A 13,697-nucleotide genomic window follows, 5' to 3' on the forward strand; every position below is an offset into this window, starting at 1 on the left:
AACGTCACACACTCCGCCTTCCTTTTAGCGTCCTTTTACCCTCCATGACATGAATTCCTTGCCAACTCTTGACTTTCCCCTACGTCCTCATATACATTAAACTCCTTGGTTTATGCTAGAAATGTGGTGTCGAGCCCACTCGTCTGTTATAGTGTGTCTAAAGGATGCTGCTTTCTCGGGTAGCTGTACAACAATTCAAGCAAATCGTGTTAATGGTTTTTATTACAATAAAGTAGACTGACAATACTTGACTTTGATTTACAATGTCGTGTCGCAAACTATTGACGACATGCAAGTAATCAATGTCTTTCGCTATACAGAATGTCCACGCAAGTAAAGGATATGGATCACACGTAGCACCTCTTCTAGTGCTCTCTTGTAGCCCGGATCTACTTGCGTCCGTCTTCTACTGTCTGGCCGAGGCTGGCAGGAGCGGCTCTTGTATTCTCCTCTTGCAGAGGCCGCTCCTGTCGTGGTGCGGTCCTAGTCAGCGAACTATTGGCTGACGTCGTCCCGCAGCCTTCCCTGCTCTTCGTGTCGGCGCTTGTGGTTACGCCTCAAATTCGACTGCAACAAGCCTACAAGTCCGTCTCTTATTCCAGTGCCAGTACGCTGCCGCATCTGTATCAACACATCCCAGCACCCCTACACCTACACATAGTCCATATCCTTTCCCTGCGCAGTTTTAACACACTCCCTCTACCACAAAATGAAAATAGATCTGACATTTAACTTCTCTTGCTAATCAGATTTACTCCTTATCCTCTCTCGTATCGGTCTTCTCCCTTCACTACCCTCTTTTACTGTTCCCATCTCATAGCACTGGCCTAGGCTCCTGTATTACACCCATTTCCATATATCATCTCTCCTCCTCCACTTATACCCATACCTAACCTTACACCCAAATTATGCTCAACCATCCCCCTTTTCCGCCGTAGAAACGTCGTCTTTTGTGCAGCGAAGAGTTTCGTCAGTTTTGTCAGTATGTCTTTTAAAAGAAAAGTGGTTTTCAACACCATGATAACTAATCATCATTTTAACAACTTTAAAGAGTAATGCAAATATATTGTCTTTTTTTAATATTTTACGGCTCTTACTTTTAATACAGACGCTCGTGACCGAAGGGTGGCATGTTCTTCTGCTGTCACGCCACCGGAGCCCGTTAGCGACGAGAGAATGAAAGGACCTAAAAGGACAAAAGCCAACGGCCTTACTGCAGTGGTAACACTGGTTCCCGTCAGATCACCGAAGATAAGCGCTGTCGGGCTGGGCTAGCACTTGGATGGGTGACCATCCGGTCTGCCGAGCGCTGTTGGCAAGTGGCGTGCACTCAGCCCTTGTGAGGCAAACTGAGGAGCTACTTGATTGAGAAGTAGCGACTCCGGTCTCGGAAACTGACATTCGGCCGGGAGTGCGGTATGCTGACCACATGCCACTCCATATCTGCATTTAGTGACGCCTGTGGTCCGAGGATGACACGGCGGCCGATCGGTACCTTTGGGCCTTCATGGCCTGTTCGGGAGGAGTTTAGTTTAGTTTTAAAAGGACAAAAAGGTGACTTTTCACCACTTCACGGGATCCCTACTGCATAGTTCACATAAATACTATTTCAATAAATTTTGGAAGTGTGACACAGATATTGTCAGAATTTAATAGCGAAGGTGTGTCGTGGTCGTGCCTGTATAACTAAGTAAATGACGGAAATGAAGATTCACTCCTTCACATTCCGACAAACTCAAATGATGCGAAAATGAAATCAGTTTCAATCGATTTTAACAAGGCATTTGACAGCTTCAGTTACTACCATCCGCAAAAGACTTTTAGATAGACTGGGGTTTACTGAAACACAGTGTAGCACAATTCAGCCAGTAGTAATTGAAAGAAATCTAGAATTCAGGTTAACGGTTACCCCTTTGAAATGATTTTATTCGCTTGTGCTCTTCAGCCATTAACTCTATAATGAGCTAACATTCAGATGAACCGAATGTAGTTGCCGTGAAGAACGATGAGGTAGAGAGGATTCAGGAGCTACTAAAAAGCTATTCCTAGACTTCTTACACGGAAGTAAATATCAGGTTGGCTACATTAATCTGCATAGATCTTAGAAGAGATTAAAATTCATCAGAATGGGTAGAAACAACTCATGAAATAAAGGCCCTAGTAGTACAATTTACAAATAGTGTGCAAAACGTTATCGCCTAAAGTTGGAGAGCAAGCCTACATTTATCATCCAACCATACAGAATTTATCAGCTCAATTTTCATTTAATACCAAAATGAAGTACATTACGCACATTGTAAAGAATAGTTGATAGCAAGCAGTACAACTCAATTTTCACTTATCTGTTTTGTCTCGATGTCGAAGGTAATACATTGTAGTCATCTGTAGAACACTATCCTCAGGCAACTTTGTGTCTTTCCTAATTTCACATACCTCATGCTGAGTATGAGGGATAGTCATGAAGTTTTAATTGCAGCCTCAAAATGTATGGCTAATGCTGTTTGTGGATGACGCTGAAGCCGTCGTCGAATGATGCCCCATATGTGCTCTATTGGAGGTAGATCTGCTGATCGAACACGCCAAGGCAACATGATGACGCACAGTAGAGCATGCTGGGTTACAACAGCGGTATGTGAGCGAGTGTTATCCTGTTGGAAAACACCCTCTGGAATACTGTTCATGAATAGCAGCACAACAGGGCGAATCACCAGACTGACGTACAGATTTGCAGTCAGAGTGCTTGGGATAACCACGACAGTGCTCCTGCTGTCATAGGAAATCGCACCCCAGACCATAACTCCAGGTGTAAGTCCAGTGTGTCTAGCACGCAGACAGGTTGGTTGCAGGCCCTTAACTGGCCTCCTCCTAACCAAGACACGGTTATCACTGGCACCGAGACAGAAGCAGCTTTCACCAGAAGACACAACAGACCTACACCCTGCCCTCCAATGAGCTCTCGCTTAACACCATTGAAGTCGAAAATGGCGGTAGTTTGGGGTCAGGGGCCACACTACGGGGAGTCTGGCTCGGAGCTGTCCTTGAAGTAACAGATTTGTAGCACTTTGTTGTGTCACTGCGTTGCCAATTGCTGTTCAGATTGCTGCTGCAACACGATGCGCCAGAGCCATACGCAGAAACTCGGTGGTCGTCCCTCTCTACAGTGCCATCTGGCCATCCGGAGCCCGGTCTTCTTGCGATGGTACACTCTCGCGATCTCCGCTCGCTGCCAGCAGTCGTGCACAGTGGCTACATTCCTGCCAAGTCTCTCTGCAGTACAGCAAAAAGAACATCCAGCTTCTCGTAGCCCTATTACACGGCCTCGTTCAACCTCACTGAGGTGTTGATAATGGCGTCCTTATTGCCTTAAAGGCATTCAACAACCGAGGTGATCAAAGGGCAGTTAGGCTGCTGAATACAGAATTCAAATATGCTCTGTGGCGAATTACGTCGTGATGTGTGATTAGTAGCGTAGAGTAGTAAATGTTCGTCGACGGCCAAGAAATGATTCTAGGACGTCATGTCGAAGGAAATGCTCTTAATGCTGACAGGGTCACCATGTAGGCCTCTTAATAATGTAGACTACGTTGGTGTGGTTTAGAATGGCAATACCAAATTTGAGGTGATCAATCGAAAGGATCATGAACTGAAATATTAAGAAACAGAATTCCTCAAATAGTTTGATTATTCTTACGATAGAATGAAGAATGCAGTGCTACAATCGTGAAGTAAATCAGCCATGGCGTGTTATTGTTTTTTATTGTCATTGTTAAATATTCGTTACAAAAGTTTACCAGTATTCTGTTTGCGATGATTGTTCACACGCTGCAACGAGCATGCTGCTGATGGAGGAGAGCTATTACTTATTCTCTGTAGAGTTGTACTTTAACACGCTAGTATGAGATCATTTAAATCATTGTATCATCTGACGGCGAATTGCTTAGTAGTTGAAACCCGCAATGATACCATTTGGGCGAATTCATAGTGAAATATACCACGAGAAATCTCGTGTGCAATACGGCCAGTGCGTTCTCGTAAGGCAGCATCCCTGTTACGTGCAAACAGTCATGAATTTATAATTAACCTCCCCGTTCATTTGCTACGTCTGTTTTCCATGTTATTCTGTTTGTCATGCAGAACAGAATACACTCCTGGAAATGGAAAAAAGAACACATTGACACCGGTGTGTCAGACCCACCATACTTGCTCCGGACACTGCGAGAGGGCTGTACAAGCAATGATCACACGCACGGCACAGCGGACACACCAGGAACCGCCGTGTTGGCCGTCGAATGGCGCTAGCAGCGCAGCATTTGTGCACCGCCGCCGTCAGTGTCAGCCAGTTTGCCGTGGCACACGGAGCTCCATCGCAGTCTTTAACACTGGTAGCATGCTGCGACAGCGTGGACGTGAACCGTATGTGCAGTTGACGGACTTTGAGCGAGGGCGTATAGTGGGCATGCGGGAGGCCGGGTGGACGTACCGCCGAATTGCTCAATACGTGGGGCGTGAGGTCTCCACAGTACATCGATGTTGTCGCCAGTGGTCGGCGGAAGGTGCACGTGCCCGTCGACCTGGGACCGGACCGCAGCGACGCACGGATGCACGCCAAGACCGAAGGATCCTACGCAGTGCCGTAGGGGAGCGCACCGCCACTTCCCAGCAAATTAGGGACACTGTTGCTCCTGGGGTATCGGCGAGGACCATTCGCAACCGTCTCCATGAAGCTGGGCTACGGTCCCGCACACCGTTAGGCCGTCGTGTCGCGACAGGCGTGAATGGAGGGACGAATGGAGACGTGTCGTCTTCAGCGATGAGAGTCGCTTCTGCCTTGGTGCCAATGATGGTCGTATGCGTGTTTGGCGCCGTGCAGGTGAGCGCCACAATCAGGACTGCATACGACCGAGGCACACAGGGCCAACACCCGGCATCATGGTGTGGGGAGCGATCTCCTACACTGGCCGTACACCACTGGTGATCGTCGAGGGGACACTGAATAGTGCACGGTACATCCAAACCGTCATCAAACCCATCGTTCTACCATTCCTAGACCGGCAAGGGAACTTGCTGTTCCAACAGGACAATGCACGTCCGCATGTATCCCGTGCCACCCAACGTGCTCTAGAAGGTGTAAGTCTACTACCCTGGCCAGCAAGATCTCCGGATCTGTCCCCCATTGAGCATGTTTGGGACTGGATGAAGCGTCGTCTCACGCGGTCTGCACGTCCAGCACGAACGCTGGTCCAACTGAGGCACCAGGTGGAAATGGCATGGCAAGCCGTTCCACAGGACTACATCCAGCATCTCTACGATCGTCTCCATGGGAGAATAGCAGCCTGTATTGTTGCGAAAGGTGGATATACACTGTACTAGTGCCGACATTGTGCATGCTCTGTTGCCTGTGTCTATGTGCCTGTGGTTCTGTCAGTGTGATCATGTGATGTATCTGACCCCAGGAATGTGTCAATAAAGTTTCCCCTTCCTGGGACAATGAATTCACGGTGTTCTTATTTCAATTTCCAGGAGTGTATATCTTAATAATTTTTCAGCGTTAATGAAGAGGAAAACTTGCTATTTTTTTAAAACACTGACAGCATTCCCTGATGCTTTCTATCAAAAGCGATTCATTGTAATACCTGCTTCATTTCCTCCCCCGTGAACCATGGACCTTTCAGTTGGTGGGGAGGCTTGCTTGCCTCAGAAAAGATACAGATAGCCGTACCATAGGTGCAACCACAAAGGAGGGGTATCTGTTGAGAGGCCAGACAAACGTGTGGTTCCTGAAGAGGGGCAGCAGCCTTTTCAGTAGTTGCAGGCGCAACAGTCTGGATCATTGGCTGATCTGGCCTTGTAACACTAACCAAAACGGCCTTGCGAACGGCTGAAAGCAAGGGGAAACTACAACCGTCATTTTTCCCGAGGGCATGCAGCTTTACTGTATGATTAAATGATGATGGCGTCTTCTTGGGTAAAATATTCCGGAGGTAAAATAGTCCCCCATTCGGATCTCCGGGCGGGGACTACTCAGGAGGACGTTGTTGTCAGGAGAAAGAAAACTGGTGTTCTACGGGTCAGAGCATGAAATGTCAGATCCCATAATCGGGCAGGTAGGTTAGAAAATTTAAAAAGGGAAATGGATAGGTTAAAGTTGATATAGTGGAAATTAGTGAAGTTCGGTGGCAGGAGGACCAAGATTTCTGGTCAGGTGAATACAGGGTTATAAATACAAAATCTAATAGGGGTAATGCAGGAGTAGGTTTAATAATGAAAAAAAAAATTGGAATGCGGGTAAGCTACTACGAACAGCATAGTGAACGCATTATTGTGGCCGAGATAGATACGAAGCCCACGCCTACTACAGTAGTACAAGTTTATATGCCAACTAGCTTCGCAGATGACGAAGAGATTGATGACATGTATGATGAGATAAAAGAAATCATTCAGATAGTGAAGGGAGACGAAAATTTAATAGTCATGGGTGACTGGAATTCGATAGTAGGAAAGGAAGAGAAGGAAACGTATTAAGTGAATATGAAATGGGAGTAAGGAATGAAAGAGGAAGCCGCCTGGTAGAATTTTGCACAGAGCATAATTTAATCATAGCTAACACTTGGTTCAAGAATCATGAAAGAAGGTTGTATACATGGAAGAAGCCTGGAGATACTGGAAGGTATCAATTAGATTATATAATGGTAAGACAGAGATTTAGGAACCAGGGGCAGATGTGGAATCTGACCACAACTATTGGTTATGAACTGTAGATTAAAACTAAAGAAACTGCAAAAAGGTGGGAATTTAAGGAGATGGGACCTGTACAAACTGACAGAACCAAAGGCTGTAGAAAGTTTCAGGGAGAGCATTAGGGAACGATTGACAAAAATGGAGGAAAGAAATACAGTAGAAGAAGAATGGGTAGCTTTGAGAGATGAAATAGTGAAGGCAGCAGAGGATGAAGTCCGTAAAAAGACGAGGGCTAATAGAAATCCTTGGGTAACAGAAGAGATATTGAATTTAATTGATGAAAGGAGAAAATACAAAAATGCAGTAAATGAAGCAAGCAAAAAGGAATACAAACGCCTCAAAACTGAGATTGACAGAAAGTGCAAAATGGCTAAGCAGGGACGGCTAGGGGACAAATGTAAGGATGTAGGGGCGTGTATCAATACAGGTAAGATAGATACTGCCTACAGGAAAACTAAAGAGACCTTCGGAGAAAAGAGAACCACTTGCATGAATATCAAGAGCTCAGATGGAAACCCAGTTCTAAGCAAAGAAGGGAAAGCAGAAAAGTGGAAAGAGTATACAGAGGGTCTATACAAGGGCGAGGTTCTTGAGGACAATATTATGGAAGTGGAAGAGGATGTAGATGAAGATGAAATGGGAGATATGATACTGCGTGAAGATTTTGACAGAGCACTGAAAGACCTAAGTCGAAACAAGGCCCTGGGAGTAGACAACATTCCATTAGAACTACTGATAGGCTTGGGAAAGCCAGCCCTGACAAAACTCTACCATCTGGTGAGTAAGATGTATGAGACAGGCGAAATACCCTCAGGCTTCAAGAAGAATAAATAATTCCAATTCCAAAGAAAGCAGATGTTGACAGATGTGAAAATTACCGAACTATCAGTTTAATAAGCCACGGCTGTAAAGTACTAACACGAATTCTTTACAGACGAATGGAAAAACTAGTAGAAGCCGACCACGATCAGTTTGGATTCCGTAGAAATGTTGGAACACGTGAGGCAATACTGACCCTACGACTTATCTTACAAAAGAGATTAAGGAAAGGAAAACCTACGTTTCTAGCATTTGTAGACTTAGAGAAAGCTTTTGACAATGTTGACTGCAATGTTCTCTTTCAAATTCTAAAGGTGGCAGGGCTAAAATACAGAGAGCAAAAGGCCATTTACAATTTGTACAGAAACCAGATGGCAGTTATAAGAGTCGAAGGCCATGAAAGGGAAGCAGTGGTTGGGAAAGGAGTGAGACAGGTTTGTAGCCTCTCCCCGATGTTGTTCAATCTGTATATTGAGCAAGCAGTAAAGGAAACAAAAAAAATTTGGAGTAGGATTTAAAATCCATGTAGAAGAAATAAAAACTTTGAGGTTCGCCGATGACATTGTAATTCTGTCAGAGGCAGCAAAGAACCTGGAAGAGCAGCTGAACGGAATGGACAGTGTCTTGAAAGGAGGATATAAGATGAACATCAACAAAAGCAAAACGAGGATAATGGAATGCATTTGAATTAAATCGGGTGATGCTGAGGGAATTAGATTAGAAAATGAGACGCTTAAAGTAGTAAATGAGTTTTGCTATTTGGGGAGCAAAGTAACTGATGATGGTGGAAGTAAAGAGGATATAAAATGTAGACTGGCAATGGCAAGGAAAGCGTTTCTGAAGAAGAGAAATTTGTTAACATCGAGTATAGATTTGAGTGTCAGGAAATCGTTTCTGAAAGTATTTGTATGGCGTGTAGTCATGTATGGAAGTGAAAAGTGGTCAATAAATAGTTTGAACAAGAAGAGAATAGAAGCTTTCGAATTGTGATGCTACAGAAGAATGCTGAATATTAGATGGGTAGATCACATAACTATTGAGGAGGTATTGAATAGAATTGGGGAGAAGAGAAATTTGTGGCACAACTTGTCTAGAAGAAGGGATCGGCTGGTAGGACATATTCTAAGGCATCAATGGATCACCAATTTAGTATTGGAGGGCAGCGTGGAGTGTAAAAATCGTAGAGGGAGACCAAGAGATGAATACACTAAGCAGATTCAGGAGGGTGTAGGTTGCAGTAGTTACTGGGAGATGAAGAAGCATGCACAGGATAGAGTAGCATGGAGAGCTGCATCAAACCAGTCCCTGGACTGAAGACCACAACAACAACTGCTTCATTTATCAAATTTGAGGTCATTCATGTACAGGTAATTCAGCTGCCCCTACCACTGTCGTTTTATAAAACCCACAATGTTGTATCTGGCTTTCAAAAACCGCGCGCGACTTTTTCATATTCTCTCGCTCGCTACGCACAGACTACTTTAAGTTTTTCTTGAATAACTCGAAAACTGTGGGCTCCAGCGAAAACGTACACAAGTAAAAATATTTAACTTCATTAAATTTGTTACATAAAAGTTCCTGTTCATTTTCTTCTGTAGGACTAGTAGTCTGCAGGTAGAGAATATGAAAATCTCGCACCTGGTGTTTAAACACCAGGTACAACACTGCGGTTTACATAAAACGATAGCGGTAGGGGCAGCTGAATCATCCTGTATATGATGAACAATAGTGACCCTACGATTCAGCCTTGTGAAGCTACGTTGCTAATGTCTCTCGAGTTCCAAAAAAAATCTCTTTGTCACTTGCGCTGTTTGACGTAATTACCAGCAAAATTTGAATAATTAATTTCAATATGGTGTCAGGTCAGGTGTTTCTAAGGTGTTCTTAAACAGTGTCATGATTTATGTAGTCAGTTGTTTTTAACCAAATACAGAGAAGTCAATTAATGATCTTATGTGTCCTAAGAATTAAAATATTTGACGAAAGAATCTTTAAATGGCTTTTCAATCGAGCAACATTTCTGGAACAAAAGACTGTAACTGTGACTCATTGTGTGAGAACAGTTGTTTGCAATTTTGTCCAGATTACCAGGGACAAATGCATTAGGTTCTAAAATCTTATAAAGTAATATCAGAGATTCTACAAGTTTCAAGAAAGCTTGCGACAAGTGAGAATGGATAGTTGAAAGCGGATTTGTGGCACGGAGTCTTGGTCCCCTAATCTTTGGCTCATGTCATAAAAATTGTGAACAAAAAAGTAAAATCACCTGCCACGCTGTCGGCCCTGATGTTCTAAGCGCGTGCATAGAAACGGAAAGGTCGCAGTATCGAATCCCACTCGGCCACCAGACTTTTTTTCGCTGTCTCTTTAACCAAGCTTTTATCTCTCAGTGGTGTGAAGATTCGCCAGAAATTACATGTGGTTCGGATTCCAAGTTAAACTGTAGGTCCGCTTTCCCCAGTAGAATAACTGACGCTGATCAGGGACACGCAAGTAGCCGAAGTGGTGTCGAGTTGAAAGAGTTTTACCAGCTCAGTGATCCACACGAAATTATTATTAACATCTGCGCTACCACATTTATAGGACGAGGACAGAAGTGTAATTGAGAACTGGCAACAATTAGATCAAATATCAATCGAGACGTTATTCTCAGACGCTACTGAGGACGTTAACACCGAACATTGGTGGCTTAGTAACAAACATCAGAGAAATGTACTAAGTGATTTAGTAATGTGTTCTTTTGCCAAGGAAGTCCGAGAACAAATATGGAAATAAATGACCAGGTCAAGGCATATTCCCGTGGAAGTTCTGTAAGCTCGTCATGTGCGTATCAGCCTATACTACTATCAGTTGAACAGTGCATATCTTGTAGAGGGAGAACATAAAAAATGTGAGAAAAGGCAAACGCGATTATTTCAAAGAAGGATGAGAAGAATGAGCCACAACCTATAAAATATACAGGACAATTTGTCTGCTAGACACTTTAGAATAAGCATAAAGAATGTTATATGGAGTTAGTCTTGTTGTAACGATCCCCGTGTATGGTACATCGAAAAGCAATATCGAAACATTTTGTAGTGTAAATCCTCAAGAGGCAGACGACTGGTGACGGGAAATAAAGTTATCCGTAGCGCCCCGAAAAACGACACCCATTTTCTTGAGTCCGGTTTTAGAAAACGGAACTAAACGGAGGATACTCTAAGCGAGGCAATAACTTCAGGATAAAAACTCTCCCTACACATACGTTGCGGCCATAATTAAAGACATTCCTGGGGCGTTTGACTATTTGTGGTCAGAGCCTTTTGATCACCTGAGAGAGTTGGCTTGTCCTACAGCTGCATACAAATGTCAAAAAAATTTATTGTCTAGACGGAGACCAAGACTTGCATGTCAGCACTTACATAAAAATATCTCCAACGGATGCCTACAAGAATATATTTGTATTCTTTTGTTATGGAATTTGATCCTGGATCTATTCTTAGGAAGCCCGAAAAAAAAGATCAAGCAATCAAATGACTGGTGATATATGCTAATGTTGTAATGATGCTCGTAAACTGTAGCTCGAGAAGCTGTCTGGAAAGAGTTTTTTAAGAGCTACGCTTTTGGTGCCAAGAGGTAAAGTTATCAGTGGGGTCCCAAAGAATTACACCCAGTTTATTAAAAGGTGCGTGTTAAGAGATACACTAATACGACGTAATAAGATTCCATAAGAAATATGTATGCTGATATTTAGGTGTGTTTATAGACGAAGACCCAATTTCAGCGTTCATATGGAAGAAGCACATTGGACAGGCGGAAAACTAATGCAAAAAAAAAACAAAAAAAAACAAAAAAACAGTCTCAATAATGTGGAAGCATTGTAAAATCTAAGGAAGCATCAAGAAGAATTTCTTCAGTTAAAGCTCTTTTCGTGCTGCTATCCGGTACAAACCAACCACACCAAATTAAGGCACCCTGTCTCTGATAATTCTTGCCTGGCTGACTCCTGTCACTAGATGTTGTATGCATCCGTGTGCGTTACCTATGAGATGTCAAAGGACATTGCATAGAACATCAGCATGAAACTAAACAGAAAATTTTAAAAGAAACGTATTTTCCTTGGACAGCTATATATATGTCATGTAATTTCCTCTTATAACAAAATACCAGTTGGTGGTGGAGAATTATCCTTGAAACAAGTTCGATATAACGAAGACACTGCATCATGGCGGGCACGCGAATCCTGTATTGGAGAAAATACTGTTACAGTGTCAGGATAATAATTTAGAGTTGAGCTCTTCTATCTTTCTCCTAATTAAGCTGCTTCAGTGTATAATATGTTATAGTGTTATAAAACATGTTTGTTGCACAACATAAATGAAGAGTGCTCAGTTCAACAGTTTCTCAGTCAACGTCAAGACTTCAAAAACTTTAGCATTTTAACCATTGACTCTGTAACGTTGTGTAGTTTAATTATTTATTATGCTTAATATTGTCGATTGGGTAAAGTGAAATTTCAACGTTAAGAAAGAAGTTTGATGCATAACACTCTACGCGAGTGGAATGTATCTTTGCTTATAATGTTTGGTTACCTAACAACTAGCGTCCCTTCCAGCAGGTGCTCGATTGTTTCCTGAAGATGTCTCAGTAAGCCGAAAACTAGTTTTAAATAAACAAAAATCACCAGAACAAAAACAGTGGAACTTGTTATTCAACATTAAACGTGGAATTGTGCTACCAAGAAGTAACGGAAGAGCCCACAAACAGGTAAAACAGAACAAGTCACTCGGAGTTTCGTTTATATTCCGCGTTCTCTTTTGCCAGTTCACACGTAGCGACGGACAGTGTTACAGGCTATTGAGAAACGTACTGCGACCAGGATGTGCTCTGGCGTACAAAGTCCAGGCTTGTCGAGTAGTAACACTGCAGTCAGCGCATATCTGTTGACCGTCAGTGAAGCCTCTCTGACGCCACAAACATCTACTCATTACGTGCTTAAATGTGTACCGTAACTGTAGACCCGATGGACATTGAGAAATGTCAAAGTAAAAAGGCGTATACCGATAAGCTTGGTAAAAAAGCCATTAAGATTTTAAATGTATTCCGAACATAGCCTCGACAATTATATACCACACGTGAATGTTGTAGGCAAACGTTGTATATGGCGCCAATGTATCTACACCCACATTTACATAAAAACAGACCTATAAAAACACACATACATACTTTCACAAGGAGAATGCTCCGGACGACATAGAAACAGCTGCGACAGCGAAAGTACTCGATTCGGCTTCGGTCTTAATCTCCAAATGATATTTCCTGTTCTCTACTTTGAAAATTTGGTTGAGTAAGAATAAATTATCGTTAAACGAAACTTACTTTTCTAATGGAACGAAAGGATTATAATGTTTCTGGTTCCGTTAACATGTGAGATTACAATCTCTTCGTTCTATGGAGGTGATTTCGTATGGTAACACTTTATCGCAATGAGTGCCTAAAAGTGAGGAAGACGCCGTGACACGAGTGGATCATCAGCTACTGCAGCCTACACGGCGCACTTGTCTTCGTACAGTTCTGGTAGAAATGGATCCTGACATCCCACATCCAAATCGGCGGTGATCAGCAAAATGTCAGTCATCCCTTGTGACTCTGTGGAGGCGACGTGACGTCGGCTCATCACATGCTTGCCGTCGTCTTATACGGCATTTGAGGCGTGTTTAGACATTGTCTCTGCGATGCTGAGTTAAGTAGTTAGCTGCATGTTCCACGATCATTTGAACGACTCTTTTATCGAAATGATGTGGAACGTGTCAGTTTACAGGATTTATATACATGATTAGATAATAACTGTTAACATTAATGAACACATTTTTTTTACCAGCTACCAGATTTTAAATAGAAATTCGTCAATGGAAGAGAATAATTTTTCCCGGAGAAATTATTTTAAATTAGATTTAAAACTTGCTTCACCACCTATCAGACATTTTATTTTGTTGGATAAATGATGAAATATTTTTATTGCTGCTTATTGAACTCCTCTATGAACCACTGACACCTTTAACAATGGGTAACGAAGATCATTTTTCCCTTCTGTGGTGTGCGTACAACTGTCACTGAGCTTGTCACGAATTTCATTAGTGAAAATATGTACTGTGAAGGCG

General features: G+C 42.8%; 1 pseudogene; it reads left to right on the forward strand.

Annotated features, from left to right (window-relative positions):
* Nucleotides 1-1,200: 1,200 nt before the first annotated feature.
* Nucleotides 1,201-1,318, forward strand: LOC124597491 (annotated as a pseudogene).
* The last annotated feature ends 12,379 nt before the right edge of the window (nucleotides 1,319-13,697 follow it).

This window comes from Schistocerca americana, chromosome 2 (assembly GCF_021461395.2).
Source record: "Schistocerca americana isolate TAMUIC-IGC-003095 chromosome 2, iqSchAmer2.1, whole genome shotgun sequence".
Classification (NCBI taxonomy): Eukaryota; Metazoa; Arthropoda; class Insecta; order Orthoptera; family Acrididae; genus Schistocerca; species Schistocerca americana.